We start from the raw sequence: 16,189 nt of genomic DNA on the forward strand, positions 1-16,189 counted from the left end.
GGGTTACACTTGACACCCTCAAATCTGCTGGGGTTGTTCTAGAATCTACAGAATTTTCACATTACCTTCACAGTGCAGAAAGAGGCCATTTGGCCCAGTTTGGAAGATGACAACCAATGCATCTACTATTTCCATGGCCACCTCCTTTAGTATCCTGGGATGTAGATTATCGGGCCCTGGGCCTTTATCGGCTTTCAGTCCCGTTACTTTCTCCACTATTGTTTTAGTAATATGAATTTCCTTCAATTCCTCCTCCTCATGAGGATTCCCTAGGAATTCTGGGAAGATATTTGTGCCTTCCTCGTGAAGACAGAACTAAAGTCGTTGTTTAATTGCTCTGCCATTTTCTTGTTCTCTATTATAAATTTTCCCGTTTCAGACTGCAAGAGACCTACATTTTTTAATCTTTTTCTTTTTACAAACTTATAGAAACTTTTACAGTCTGCTTTTATGTTTCTTGCAAGTTTACTCTCGTACTCTATTTTTCTCCTCTTAACCAATCTCTTGGTCCTTTTTTTGCTGAATTCTAAACTGCTCCCAATCGTCAGACTTGCTACTTTTTCTAACAACTTTATATAACTTCTCTTTGGACCTCATACTATCCTTAATTTGTTTTGTTAGCCATGGTTGGGCCGTTCTTCCTGTTGTGTTTTTGCATCAGAAAGGAACGTGTAACTGCAATGCATATTTTCATTCCGTAAATATCAGCAGTTGCCTATCCATTGTCATGCCTTTTAATGGAAGTTCTCCAATCTATCTCAGCCAACTCAGGCCTCATATCTTCATAGTTTCCTCTTGAGATTTAGGATCCTATTACTAAAGTGGTAGTTTTGTCAAGGGCATTCTGTGTTTCTTTAACTCAAAAAAAAAAGAGAACAAGTGAAGACAGGCATTTGTGTATAGCTTAACTTGCTTCCGATGATCCAGAAAAATTGGTCAGCCTTTTCGGTCGTTCTGCCTGCTCTCCAATGTGGGCCCACCAATCCCCAACAAAGTCCCTCCCACTCATTAAGAAACAGATTGGTGAGGGCTATTAATGAAAAGTACTGCCTTCCTGGGAAAACTCGAGGGCAAAAACAGCCTATCTGCTGCTCTGGAATAATATCATGTTTCCAACAGCATTGTGCTTCCACTTCAGTCAGAATCCACCTCTGGAATTTGTAATACGGTGTCTGATTACAGAAAGCTTTGCAACTTTAGTGGCTAGAATTGATCGCTTGGATCAGTAATGATGAAACTACCAGAATGTTAAAAACTCTGTGGGTTTGCTGATGCCCTTTAGGGAAGGAAATCTGCTGTTACTACCTGGCCTGGCACATATCTATATTTTAATTTATTCTTTCATGGGGTGTGGCTAAGCCAGCATTTATTGCCCATTCTGAACTGCCCTTGAGAAGGTGGTGGCTCGAACTGCTGCAGTCCATGTGGCGTAGGTACGCCCACAGTGTTGTTAGGGAGGGAGTTCCAGGATTTTGACCCAGCGACAGTGAAGGAATGGCGATATAGTTCCAAGTCAGGATGGTGAGTGGCTTGGAAGGGAACTTTCAGGTGGTGGTGGTCCCATGTATCTGTTGCCCTTGCCCTCCTAGGTGGTAGAAGCCGTGGGTTTGGAAGGTGCTGTTGAAGGAGCCTTGGTGAGTTGCTGCAGAGCATCTTGTGAATAGTGTACACTGCTGCCACTGTGCACTGCTTGTGGAGAGAGTGGGTGGGGTGCCAATCAATTTGTCCTGGATGGTGTTAAGCTTCTTGTGTGTTGTTGAAGCTGCACTCATCCATGCAAGTGGAGAGTGTTCCATCATACTTGACTTGTACCTTGTAGATGTGGACAGGCTTTGGGGAGTCAGGAGGTGAGTTACTCTCTGCAGAATTCCAAGCCTCTGACCTGCTCTTGTAGCCACAGTATTTATGTGGCTGGTCCAATTCAGTTTCTGGTCAATGGTAACCCCCAAGATGTTATAGTGGGGGATTCAGTGATGGTAATACCATTGAATGTCAAGGGGAGATTGTTAGATTCTCTCTTGTTGGAGATGCTCCTTGTGTGGCGTGACTCCAGACCCACAGCAATGTGGTTGACTCTTAACTGCCCTGTGAAATGGCCTAGCAAGCCACTTAATTGTATCAAAACCACTACGAAACCTTCTCCACAAGTACTGCAGTGGTTCACGAAGTTGGCTCACCACCACCACCTCAAAGGCAATTAGAGATGGGCCATAAATGCAGGCCTTGCTGACGCCGCTCACATTCTGTCAACAATTTTAAAATAAAAGGCAGGAGGCAGGTTTGTTACCACAAAAAAGATGTTTATGACTGGCTTTAACTGTCGTTTCTGGAGCGGCTAGCATTTCTTAGCCGTGATGAATATGATTTTTCCAATAAACGATCATAAAGCAGCCTTGCATTGTTCCTGGACCTAGTGCAGAAAAAGTACTTGTATCCAGTGGGGCAAAGCAACACAACTTTATTTGTGTTGAAGGAAGTGTTCAGGGATCAGTTTCTCTGTGCCTTTTGTTCCCCTTGCCCCCCCCACCCGCCCCCGCCACACAAAACCCTAAGCCCCCCAAAAACCCTGCTTTTGGAATATTTTTTCCATGTGAAAGAAAGAAAAGACATTTTAATGTAAGGTTAGGTTATTCACACTTTTTTGTTTTATTATTTTATCCCATGGACTTTCCCCTTTTAGCCCCCTGCACCCTGAGTCCTTACCTGCACCTCATGCTATTAAAATGGCTGCTGAATGCACTTGAGACTTAGTATTTTCAGGGAATCACGTGCTATTCTAAAAGCAGGAGAAAAGGACAGAGTCTGGAGAGTGTTTGCTTTGTGAATTTGTATTTGCTTTTCGGTGTAATCTGCAGAAATCCTTGCGATCCGAGAGTGGCTGTCAAATTGATTTGACCGTTTTTTTTCCTCTAAGTCACAGTTTTATTCCTGCGACTTGAAATTCCTGTTTCTTTTTTCTGAATTGCACTTTGTTTAACAGGACAATGCAAATTGTGGAAAGATATAGCATTGTTGCTGTAATCACGTTGCATTTTCATTAATAACAAAATTTGTGCATTTATCCTTTACCAAGTTTGGCTGGTCAGTTAAAAAGATGATGCTAGTTTGTGTATTCCTTTTTAGTTGATTACAAGTGGACTTTTCTTAATCAGAAACAGATTTAACAATTACTTATTGAACCAGAGTACTGAATCATGTTTAATTAGCAGATTAGCTTAGTCACAGATGATGGAAAAAATTGATAACTTTATATTACGATTTCAGGTGAGTGGCTCTCCCCTGTTTATGCTTAAAGGTGTTATTGTTCTTTAGCAGTGAGTCTCTCTGGAGGTCACCAGCTTTAAGAGTTCCATCAACAGGGGGAGCAGCACATATTTGCCATCAATGGTGTTTGCTAAATGTAAAAAGCTAATGACTAAGTGCTACAAATTAAACCTATTTTATTGTTTAATTCTGTGCTTTGGCACTAAACATTCCACACCACATTAGTTGTGGATGCTCCGTCATTGACGATATTTCAGACTGAGATAAACAAATTTTTGGTCTCGGGAAATCAAGGGATATGGGGAGCGGGCAGGAAAATGGAGCTGAAGCCCAAGTTGAGCTGTGATCGTATTGAATGGCCAAGCAGGCTCAAGGGGCTGTAGGATCTACTGCTCCTATCTCTCGTACTGTTGTGTTAGCCCTCACTGACGTACGCTAGTTCCTCATCCTCCAACACGTGTAATTCTTGTCTTGAACATCTTCTGTGGTTTTGCCCCACCCCCTACCTCTGCACCCTTCTCCTATCCTGTAGACCCCTTCTGCCAGTACTCAGTTCTTCTAACGTTGCCATTTTGTGCATGCTCCCACTTTGTCCTGTTCTCTAAAATTTGCACTTAAGCCTTGCCACCTGCCTGTCTCCTTTTTAAAATCTTATCGAAACCTATCTTTTTACCCAAGTCTTTGGTTACTCCCCTTAACCTCTCCTTTCCTGACTCAGAATCAATTTTGTAGCAGTTTGACTGAGATCAGCTGACTTAGCATAGATTGATAACTTAATCTGGGACCTTCTAATCCAGGGGCGAGCAAATTATGGTCCAGTCCGTGGGAGCTTTTGACCTGGCCCAGGTCTGTGCCAGGCTATCCGAGGGTCCAAGAAATATTCTGAGCAAGAATTGGAGACTTGAGAGGGGAAGGATAGTGTGACCTTTAATGAACAACCATAGGAAGTAGTTGAAGGCCAGCCAATGATCAGTGGCTGGAGGTGGGAACGGAGTGTGGCTGCCAAGTGAGAGGAATAGGAACGCACATGGCAGGGCACTGAGAGCAGCACGAAGATTTACAATGTAAGTAACCCTTTGTCTCCTGATTTTTGTTGACCTTGTGCAGATTGTAGTGGACAGTGGCTCAAGGGAAAAGCATACTCTTGATCTTGATGTGATTGAGGGCTGGACTGGATGTGATGGTCTATTTTAGCCTGATCTCATTAGGAATTACTTGGGATGGGTAAAGGTTTATGCATACGTGAGTTGGGTGTCCATTTTTGGGATTCAAAGATCAAAACCTGGCTCTGCTGAATGATGATGTCTAAGTGGGCCTATTTGTAAAGTAATGTTAATTTTTCTAAAACTTCAATTTCATGTGCAATCATTTTCTAAAATGCTGTAAATGTCATGAATCATAAGTCAAAACATTCAATAGGCATGAAAAATGACGCAGTTGACATTGCTGCATTATTTATAAATAGACCAGTTTTAAACGTTGGCCAGTATTTTCCAAAGTTCAAGCGATTATGCAATACTCTTCTCAACGAATAGCTTTTAAGCCCCCAAATATTTAATTAGATCAGAACCAAATGCTGTTTTGGTTGTAATGTGATTGTGATGCTTTCTGTACCATCTAAAGACATTTTGAGATAGGCATCTCAGCAATTAGTTTGCGCACTTCTAAAAATTAGAATTGCAGAAGCATCTTCTGTTCCTGCCAGAGGTACAGCTAAGGTTTTGAACGGGGATCAGCAACCTTAACAAGAATAGCCAGTTTTTAAAATTTAGTCAAAAAACACAATACCTGAGAGCAGTGTTGTTACTCAAATAGCAATAATAATGAAAAACAAAACAGAGACACATTTATTTTAAAACTTTTTTGTAAAAACTTTTCAATTAAATGATACTTTCTCACCAGTATAATGTTACTAAAAGTTTAGTAAAATGAAACAAGCCATTTAATTGCATCAATCAAGGGGTTGATCAGTCAAGGTTGGGATCTGCATATGAGTCCTTTAATGAGAGGAGCTGCAGGTTGTAGACCCATGGTTTAGAAGAAGGATGATGAATGTAATAGAAAAAGTGTAGAATGTGTATAGTTTGAGGGCTTTGTGCTTTGAGAAAATTGAAAATTAGGAATATATTCCTGAACGGATTAGAGATGGACTTGGGAGCACCCTTTCTAAAATGTGCTGTGAGGTTATTAAACCCTAGCTCTAGGAATGAGAGATAGAAAGAGGATCCAGATCACTCTACTCCGTGTAAGATGTGCTGACTGCCTCAGATACCTTTTGGTCTCTCCACATTCTTTTTCTCTTCACTGTTTTTTCCCTTGGTGGTACTTGTAACACCATACTGTAGATCACAGTAAGGCAGCATTTATATTGGCAAGACAAAAAAAGCAAAATACTGCAGATGTTCGAAATCTGCAATCAAAACAAATGCTGGAAGTACTTAACAAAAAATAAAAAATACCTGGAAAAACTCAGCAGGTCTGGCAGCATCGGCGGAGAAGAGTACAGTTGACGTTTTGAGTCCTCATGACCCTTCAACAGAACTAAGTAAAAATAGGAGAGGGATGAAATATAAGCTGGTTTAAGGGGGTGGGTGCGGGGGTGGGGAGAGAAGGGGTGGGGTGGGGGTGGTTGTTGGGACAAGCAAGCAGTGATAGGAGGAGATAACCAAAAGATGTCACAGACAAAAGAACAAAGAGGTGTTGAAGGTGGTGATATTATCTAAAAGAATGTGCTAATTAAGAGTGGATAGCAGGACAAGCAAGGTACAGATAGCTCTAGTGGGGGTGGGGTGAAATAAGACTAAAAGGGCATAAAAGGTATAGATTTAAAAATAATGGAATTAGGTGGGAAAAGAAAAATCTATATAAATTATTGGAAAAAAACAAAAAGGAGGGGGAAGAAATGGAAAGGGGGTGGGGATGGAGGAGGGAGTTCAAGATCTAAAATTGTTGAACTCAATATTCAGTCCGGAAGGCTGTAAAGTGCCTAGTCGGAAGATGAGGTGCTGTTCCTCCAGTTTGTGTTGAGCTTCCCTGGAACAACGCAGCAAGCCAGGGACAGACATGTGGGCAAGAGAGCAGGGTGGAGTGTTAAAATGGCAAGCGACAGGGAGGTCTGGTGATGCTTGCAGACAGACCGAAGGTGTTCTGCAAAGCGGTCATCCAGTCTGCGTTTGGTCTCTCCAATGTAGAGGAAACCGCATTGGGAGCAACGAATGCAGTAGACTAAGTTGAAGGAAGTGCAAGTGAAATGCTGCTTCACTTGAAAGAAGTGTTTGGGCCCTTGGACGGTGAGGAGAGAGGAAGTGAAGGGGCAGGTGTTGCATATCTTGCGTTCGCATGGGGAGGTGCCGTAGGAGGGGGTTGAGGAGTAGGGAGTGATGGAGGATTGGACCAGGGTGTCACGGGGGGAATGATCCCTACGGAATGCCGCCAGGTGGGGTGAAGGGAAGATGTGTTTGGTGGTGGCATCATGCTGGAGTTGGCGGAAATGGCGGAGGATGATCCTTTGAATGCGGAGGCTGGTGGGGTGATAAGTGAGGACAAGGGGGACCCTATCATGTTTCTGGGAGGGAGGAGAAGGTGTGAGGGCGGATGCGCGGGAGATGGGCCGGACACGGTTGAGGGCCCTGTCAACGACCGTGGGTGGAAAACCTCGGTTAAGGAAGAAGGAGGACATGTCAGAGGAACTGTTTTTGAAGGTAGCATCATCAGAACAGATGCGACAGAGGCGCAGGGTGATCTGCTTTTCCAGAAGCGATGACTTCCATGATGGAAGAAAGCATATAGAGATGAATTAGTCTTGTAGACACTGATACAGAAATTCAGATGTTCCAGCAGTACAGTGTCGATGAGGGCCAGGTAATTTAAAACCTGGATAGAGTCCTGGTTCTGTTGATGGAATTTGGCAGTCTACCTGGGTTCAGTTCCGCATGGCAATATTACAGGTTCTAGCAGCTTGGGGGGAGGTCATGTGACATACCTCCCACCACCACTCCTGGGTTTTGGACAAAGGATGTATTTTCCAGGCCTGGAATCTTGAGACATTTAATAGAGGTGGTCAGAATCCCTTTGTTCTTGCAAACATCCTGTCTCCAGTGGCCAGAATTCTGCTTTGAAAATATGAAGAGTCTTTGTGCAGTTCTATATATGTTTTCCTTCCTACATTCTGATCATGACATACTCAACAGGTCAGGCAGCATCTTTAGAGAGAGAAAAAGAGTTAACCTTTCAGATTGATGACCATTCTGCTGAACTACTGTCATACCCACTGTCATTTGACTGAGAAAGCCCTGCAAGAATTACAATTTGAGCTCGTTGATCTCCAGTACAATTCCACCTGCAAGGAAAAATACAATTCGAAAAAATTGGACCAGTTTTGTGTCTCCTTGATTGGAATTAAGCTCCCAAATATCCGCAAGGTGGCACAGAAAACCTTTTGTTTAGTTCCAACGTGTGCCAACAACTTTTTCTCTGCTGAAATGCAACAAATCTTGCTACAGCTTGCAGTTATCTGACCAGCATCCCAGGTCCTTTATTGCAGATTTCCACAACAAGAATGCCAGCGGACTTTGCCAAGGGTGACAAAACTGCATTGAGGGTGTGAAAAAGGGGCTATGTTTGATTTCGTTACTGTAATGCATCATCATGATGATATCAATATCATAATAAAGGTTTTATGTTTATTTCTACCAAAATTTATTTTTATTTTCATTTTTAATTGTTCACTTCTTGAGCATTTATGGTCCTCTGTACAATTTCCGTACCTGGCTGTCATCCTTGGACTGAAAGATTTGCCCACTCATGTTGTAGCCTCCGTGGTTCAGTTACATGCAACCTTTGCAAACGGAACTGTTAGGGAAAGCTGTAGAAATAAATGGCTTCTTGTATTGAGCGAATGTGTATGTAATAAGTTGAGAGTGAATTCTTTTTTTCTTTTTAAGGTGTCGTACTCCCCAGTGTATGTAAGTAAAAATACTGCTGTGATACAGTACAGGAAGGTGGTGGCTGTATTGACATATCTTCAGTACTATTAAGTTGAGATGAGCTGCCAGAGTTCTCTGCAGTGCCCCAAGGCTGGGTGATGAAAAATCGGTCAGCGTTTCTCCTTCTAATTGTTGCCAATTAAGTCAGGCTGGGAAGTGCACATATGTGACTGTTGACCAAGCACAGAATGGAGCTTGTCTTTGTTGACCATTTCTAAAGATGTATGTGAAGAACAGCTACTTCATTAGCTACTGAAGCTCGCAGATTTGTACCTTTGCTTAGTTGCTGCCTTTTGGATGTGGAAGAGGATTTTTTTTGCTCCTTGTATTTATTTTTCTTGAATTTCCTCAGCTGCAAGCATATCAAGTGACTTGATATTAGCCAGCGCCATGGAAGCCAGTTGCTGGTTCAAGGTCTCCTGATGCTTTAAGTTTCTCCGCTCCTCCATTTCTTTCCTTGGATAGCACTTAGCCTCATTCACCTACTGACAGTGATTTAGGTGAGACATGCAGTTCATTGGAACTTCAATTACCCCAGCCTATTATGTATTCCTGTAACGTACATTTAATATAATGTTACAGACAGGAGGGGTTATAATTTAAACACCATTAATTTCACCTCTACGCCCATCTGTAAACAGGTGTTTTTGATTTGCTTCCCCCTTTATAAGCAGTGGCGTATTTCCCAGCCCCTCAGTTTTGTTGTGATCCAATTTTCTATTCATAACCCCACAGCAAACTCAAAAGGATTAGTTAGGTTAGTTTATTTGCACACGCTCAAAACGCGGGAGGAGGTTTGTGACATTGCTTCCTTTGCATTCATATAGTAAAGAGAAGGATAGAGAAAAAGATTTGCAATACAAAGACCACAGAGAAAAGAGATATTGGTTCATGTGGGTTCCCAAGTCCAGTGAGGTATTCCTTCATGGAGGTCAGTGAGCTGAAAATCGATGGTGGGTAATTCACTTTTCTGATGATGTTGATTTCACACAATGAAATAGGCATGCAGACATGAATCAGTCTTATAAACAATGGTACAGAATTTCCAGCAGAAGCAGTGTAGATGGGGCCAGGTGCCCAATCTGAACCAGAGCTCTTTGTCTGTGAGCTGCTAGTCAGATGGTAAAAAGACAAACTGAGACTTTGCAATTATGCAAGGCAATATTACTGCTTCCACAAGGCAGAGGCTCATGCCACATGACTCCCACCTCTCCACATTGTGACAAAGGACATGTATCCCTTGTCTGGGTCCCCAAGATTGTTAAATGTCTCGACCATTAAGAATTGAAAGGAAGGTTGTGGGGTCCTTTGTCTTAGCAGTCAGGGTCATGAAATGCAGATGGCCTTTGTATAGCTCTCTTTAAATTTGGTCTGTGCAGCCTACAGGAGGTCATTAGTGGCTCTTCAGGGATAAGTATGTGCGAGTTTTCCCGATACAGCCAGATAGCTGCTTTTGTTTGGGGTCACAGACAGACGTAGATTCAGCCATTTTAGGCCTTTGTTCAGTTTGAAATTTTTATAGCAATGAGGATACCTCTATATATTCTATATAAAAAAAAGATACAGGGTGAGGTCTTAGTCCCTCACAGTATACTAATGAAATGAATGTGTGTGTTCTGGGAGCAGAGTGCTTCGTGAACCAAGTGCTGAGTCGGGAAATTGGTGCAAGTGGGATCTCTCTAAGTATTTCTCAAGCTGGAATTTGGATTAAAAATTAGAAACTTTAAAACTGCAAAAGAAACTGCAAGCTAGTTAACAAAGTGTTTGACAGTGAACTGTCAATCAACTGAAAGTGGTTGCTTAAATGTATTAATTAGCTTGTAAATGTGTTAATGTAACTTTGGTGTGAGTCATAGATTCTCTGTATAAGTAGACAGTGTTTGCCACCGCACAGAGTTAGGAATTTGATGCAGAGGGGGAAGGAGGTGCTACTTTTTATTTTTCTTTTACCTCCAGTAGCTGGTGAATGTTCTTTTTGTCTTCAAGCTAGGAGACTGTAACTTGCTGTTACATCGCTAAATTGGTAACTGGTTAACTAATCAAATAACTAAATAATGTTAATGGCAGTGCAGGGGGTGTGCCATGACTGCAACATGTGGGAGCTCATGGAATGAATTGCAGTCACAGACAACCATATTTATTGAGTGTCTGCAGATTGAGCAACTTTAGCTCAGAGTTGCAGACATTTTGGAGCATTCAGAAGGGGGAAGAGTCACCTGGACACTTTGTTGCCTGGAGGCAGTCGCACCCCTTGGTTCAAGTAGTACTTTAGGTTGGTCAGTGGTCATGGACAGGAGCATGTGACTGCAGGTCAGACAGGTATGGGGATCCACCATGTAGTGATGGAGGAACCTGGGCCCTTAGACATTGACTAGCAGGTACGAAGTATTTGTTACCTATGTGGATGAGAACAAGGATTGCAAGGTGAATGAGCAAACTGACCATGGCTCAGAATGCATTTCAAGTGTGGGAAGTGAAAAGTAAGGTGATTGTGAGTCAGGGATAGAGACTCTTTTCTGTATCTGTGACTGGCAGTTCCGAATGTTGTGTTACCTGCTTGGTGCCAATGTGAAGGACATCTCATGGTTGGAGACACATTTGGAGGGGGAAGATTCAGTTATTTTATCCACATAGGAACCAGCAACATAAGTAGAACTAGGAATGACAAAAGCAAAAAACTGCGGATGCTGGAAATCCAAAATAAAAACAATAATACCTGGAAAAACTCAGCAGCGGAGAGGAGCACAGTTAATGTTTCGAGTCCGAATGACCCTTCAACAGAACTCTGTTCTCAGAGAACTCAGAGTTCTGTTGAAGGGTCATTCGGACTCGAAACGTTAACTGTGTTCCTCTCCGCAGATGCTGCCAGACCTGCTGAGTTTTTCCAGGTATTTTTGTTTTTGAACTAGGAATGACGTTTTGCTGAGAGAGCTTGAGGATATAGGGTCCAAATTAAAACACAGGGCCTCAAAGGTAATAATCTCTGGATTGTTACCTGAGCCACATTCCAATTGCCATATGGTCAAGCAGATTAGAGAATTAAACACCTGACTCAAAGATTGGTGTAGAAGGAAGGGATTTTGATTCATGGGTGCTGGCACCAGCACTCTGGAAAGAGGGAAATGTTCCATTGGGACGGGCTCCACTTAAACCTGGCTGGGATCAGTGTCCTGATGAATAATACAACTAGGCCTGTAGGTAGGGCTTTAAACTTTAAAATAGCGGGGCGGGTTCAAGTTAAGGGAGATTTAGAAATGCAACGAAAAATGTTGTGACAGAATGGTGCAGTATTGTGGGTAAAGACTAGCAGAGTGGGACAGGCAGGGGCAGAGAGTTTAACAGGAATGGTGCATCCTAATAGGTCCATCCTAATAGCAGTAAAGAAAATTGCAACAAATAGAGATGGTTTAGATCTAATTGCCGTTCGAGATAATTTACCAACATTAGAGTTGCAAGATGACCAAGGCTAGGAAATAAATATTCCAGGGTACACAACATTTTGAAAAGCCAGACAGAATGGAAGAGAAGGAGAGGTAGCTCTGACAGTTGAGGATGGCATAAGGGCATTAGTGAGAGAGAATCTTGGCTCTGAACATTAGGAAGTAGAATTACTATGGCTGAAGATTAGGAATAGTAATGTTCAGAAAACACTGGTGGGAGTAGTTTATAGGCTCCCAAATGGTAGTTATACCGTTGGACAGAGCATTAAGCAAGAAATAATTGGAGCTTGTAACAAAGGCAATGTAATAATTGTGGGAAGGCTTTAATTTTCAGAGACAGGACCAATCAAATTGACAAAGGCGGTCTGGAAAATGAGTTTGAAGAATGCTTTTGTGACAATTTCCTGGAACAATATGTTGTGGAACCAACTAGGCTATTTTATATCAAGTATTGTGCAGGGGCAGGGTTTACTCAGTGAAAGATCCGCTAGTAAAACGTGGTCATAATACAATTGAATTCCATATTAAGTTTCAAAGCGACATACTTTAATCCCAGACAATCTTAAACAAAGCCAGTTACATAGGTATGAGGGGAGAGTTGGCTAAGGCTGATTTAATAGATAGACTAAAAGATATGGCAATCAATAAATAGTGGGAACAATTCAAAATGTTCAGAAAAGTACGTTCCATTAAAAAACACAGACACAGCAAGAAAGATCTATCTGTGGCTTACTAGGCAAGTTAACAATAGAATTAGATTAAAATAAAAAGCTTAAAATGTTGCAAAGTATAATAGTAAACCCAGGGATTGGGAATGCTTTAGAAACCAGCAAAGGGTGATCCAAAAGTTGATTAAAAGAGAAAAAGTTGAATGAGAGTAAACTAACCAGGAATATAAAAGCAGATTATAAGAGCTTTAAAGGTACATTAAAAAAAAAGGAAGAGTAGCTAAATTAAATATTTGGTTCCTTTGGGGAATATGAGATGGCAGAGACATTGAACTTGTCTATCTTCATAGTGGAAGACACATCACATAGCAGAAATAGAGGGTAACCTAGGGGCTAATAAGAGTGTGGAAATTAAGGTAATTAATAGAAGCGAAAAAGTATTGGAGAGACTTGAGACTAAAATCTGACGAGCCCTTGGGTCCTGCTGGCGTATGTCCTAGGCCATTGTGCTGATTACAGTGAAATTCCGATCTCCCATTTTTTGTCCTTGTTACTTTAGCTCTTATCTGATGATGCTCTCATGATTACTGGAAGAAAGGAATAAATTGGGAGTTGGCTGCAAAATTTGCTTATTGCTCTCTGAAAAAAAATCTCCCGGTAATTTTCCTTCCTTTTGCATCTCTACTCTTTGGGGTGGCATTTCTCGCTGAGGTACTGATCCAGATTGGCAGCTCACCCAAATGACTTTTTCATTTTTTCCCCCCAGGATCTCAAAACTCTAGTTCCTCAAACTCCAACACTCCCTCATCTTTGCTGCATCTAACATGCTTTTAAATCCTAAGTGTGGAATCACCTAATTATCATTTTCTAAAATACCTTATCTTGTATTCTGTGCTGCAGTCTTGCTGTCCTGCACTGTAGACCTTGATCACTCATCTAAGTTTAAAAGTTTTTACAAAGCAGTTTATATTGTACACACCTCATTTCATGCAAATCTGTTCATGTAATTGCAATATGCAACTGAATTGATTTATTTTTCCCCCATTCATTTCTTTAAAAAGATTTTAGTGTTTTGAGAGGTAACTGGTGTCCTAGACATTGTGTGCTGCACTACAAGCATGTGGATACAGTAATTGGGAATACTTTATGCTTGGATTAGGAATTCTAGATAATAGAAGTGAATTGAAGGGATTTGGTCCATGTGAATTCACTCACAAGGGGAATGAATGGAACCATTTGACCCATTAGAATTCACTTAAATGGAAATGAATGGAAGCATTTGGTCCAATGGAATGTGTTTAGAATTTGAGTGAATGGAAGTGATTTGGTCCTTTGGAATTTGATTACAATAGGAGAGCATGAGAAGGAATTTGGTCCATTGGAGTTTGGCATGTAATGGAATTGCATGGAAAAATGATATAGTCCAGTGTTTGGATTTAGATTGTGCTTCCACATAATGTGTGTATTTATCTGACGTTTACTAGGTTTGAAAATGTTTTAGAAGATTAGCCCAGTTACTCACTTTTGATGTGGATAAATGAAATTTCAAATTAAGCCCCTGGTGCAACAAAATGGAAATTCAATATTTTCTAACTGTCTGAATATTGTGTAATTGGACTTCTGATTTGTTTGGACTTTAATAAAATGAGTTATTTGTCTTTGGTACTTGATTTTTGAAGTGAAATACTTGCATTTATGTAGCATTGTGTTTTGTTGAAACACCTCAAAATTCAGTGTATTAGTTTTTTGGATGTGGCAACTGTTATCTAGGCACCCACAGCAACCCAAAATTCCCAGTGAAGTAAATTACCCAGTCACTTTTTATGAGGAAGGAGCAAATATGTGGTTTGCTAATGTCCTGGGTATGCTCCTTGTGGTGCATATAAAATCTGTGTTATAACCACTTACTGTTCTTTCATGTTTGTACGTAGTTAACACAGGACTTCTGCATTCTAAGATAACTCCAGAAAGCTCTGCAGCCCTCGCACATGGATTAACAATATTTAAGTAATGTCATTCTGTCATCACTAAAAACCTAGAGCGCAGTCTAGAATACCTGATGTAGAACTTTTAAGTTACTCTGATCAAGGAGAAATAAATAAAGGAAAGGTTGATAAAACAGAGACAGGCAACTGTCGATCTATTAGTCTTTAATTTAGTGTGAAATAATGTAATGGTTATCAGAGAAACCAGAGGTCATCTGTGCAGCAAAAGTAATCAACAATGCTTTAGACAAGGAAGATTCTGCCTGACCACCTTTTTAATTTCTTTCAAGGAAGTGATAGCCCAACAGCCCAAGTTGGACGACGTTGAGCACTCGACCCCATCTGCTGTTCGGATGGGTGTACAAGATCTCGTGACATGATTTGAAAAATAGCAGGGGCGTTCGCCTGATGCCCAGACCAATATTTATCCCTTAACCATCACATTGCTGTTTGTGCAATTTTGGCTGCTGAACTTCTTCAAATTTCAATAGGGACTGTACTTGAAGTACTTCATTAGTTATGAAGCTCTGTCCTGAAGTCCTGAGGAAGTGACAGGATTTTATTGCAATAAAGCTAAGTTTCTTCTTTCTTGTCTGACATCACATGTTTGTTAGTTAGGCATCCATCCATCACTGGAGATGATGGTTTGCACCCAGGGCATATGTCACTTCTCAAATGAATATAGTCTGTTGTGGCTGTAGAGGCCGACTTGTGAATGGCAGTCTCTTCCGCAGCTGGCACAGATGAAGAGCGTTGGCCTGAGGTCAACAGATTTTTTTTTCCCTCCTTCTGGCGGGATCTCTTTTCTACCAACTGGTCACTTCTTTTGACCTCTGCTTTTTCCATGCCCTTCCTGACTGCTTGTCTCTAGGCACTCCAGTCAGCAGCGAGGACTTCCCATGCATCTACTCCGGTCCTGGTCAACTTGAGGTCTTGCTTGCAGACATTCTTTTATCGCAGACGTGGGCGACCTGTTGGTCTTGTGCCGATAGCAAGCTTGCCAAAGAGGAGGCCTTTGGGGATGCAGCCGCCATCCATTCAGCTCACATGACCCAGCCAGCAGAGTTGCCGCTGACTCGAAGGCAGACGTACTGGGGATCCCTGCACACTAGTGTACTTCCATATTCGGCACTCTTGTCTTGCCAGGAGCTGTCCAATATTTGGCTGAGGCAGCAGAGTTGGAAGCTGTTCAGCTGCTTTTCTTGGCTTGCATAAGTTGCCTATGTCTCGCTACTGCAAGTGAAGGTGCTAAGAACACAAGCCTGGTACATACAGAGCTTTGTATTTTCAGTTAGTTTGCTGCTGGTCCACACTTGACTTCTCGACTTTGACATCAAGGGACAAGTTGCTGGTAATTGTTGATCCAAGTCTTGTGAAGCTGTCGTTGATCTCCAGAGTGAGGTGGTCGATGTCGATGGAAGGTGTGAAGCCTTTATGTCGAGGCCCATAACTTTGATTTTCCTGATGCCAATTGTCAATCCAAACTCCTTGCAGCCCTGGGAGAACTGATCTTTCAGCTGTTGCAAGTGAACTTCAGTATAAGATGCCAGTGCAGCATCATCAGTAAACAGCAACTCATTGACCAGGATGTTACTCACTTTGGGGTCATGGCATGCAGTCTTTCTAAGTTGAACAGCTTGCTATCGGTCCTGGCATGCAGGTAGACACCCTAAGTTGAGTCACCGAATGCATACAGTAGCAGCATGGAGAAAGATATGCCAAAGAGAGTTGGTGCCAAGACAGAGCCCTACTTTACCCTACTGCTGATCTTGAAAGCCTCTGATGATGCTCCATTGTAACTGACGAAACTCTGCATGTTCTCGTGGAAAGAAGAAATGACACCCAGG

General features: G+C 41.8%; 2 protein-coding genes across 8 annotated transcripts in view; both read left to right on the plus strand.

Annotated features, from left to right (window-relative positions):
* Window positions 1–16,189, plus strand: part of cdk2 (cyclin dependent kinase 2) — a 434,240-nt gene that overhangs the window by 197,620 nt on the left and 220,431 nt on the right. The window lies entirely within an intron of this gene.
* The window catches only part of ikzf4 (IKAROS family zinc finger 4), a 160,434-nt gene that overhangs the window by 20,751 nt on the left and 123,494 nt on the right, over window positions 1–16,189 (plus strand). The window lies entirely within an intron of this gene.

The sequence above is a fragment of the Cetorhinus maximus genome, chromosome X (genome assembly GCF_964194155.1).
Source record: "Cetorhinus maximus chromosome X, sCetMax3.hap1.1, whole genome shotgun sequence".
Lineage (NCBI taxonomy): Eukaryota > Metazoa > Chordata > Chondrichthyes > Lamniformes > Cetorhinidae > Cetorhinus > Cetorhinus maximus.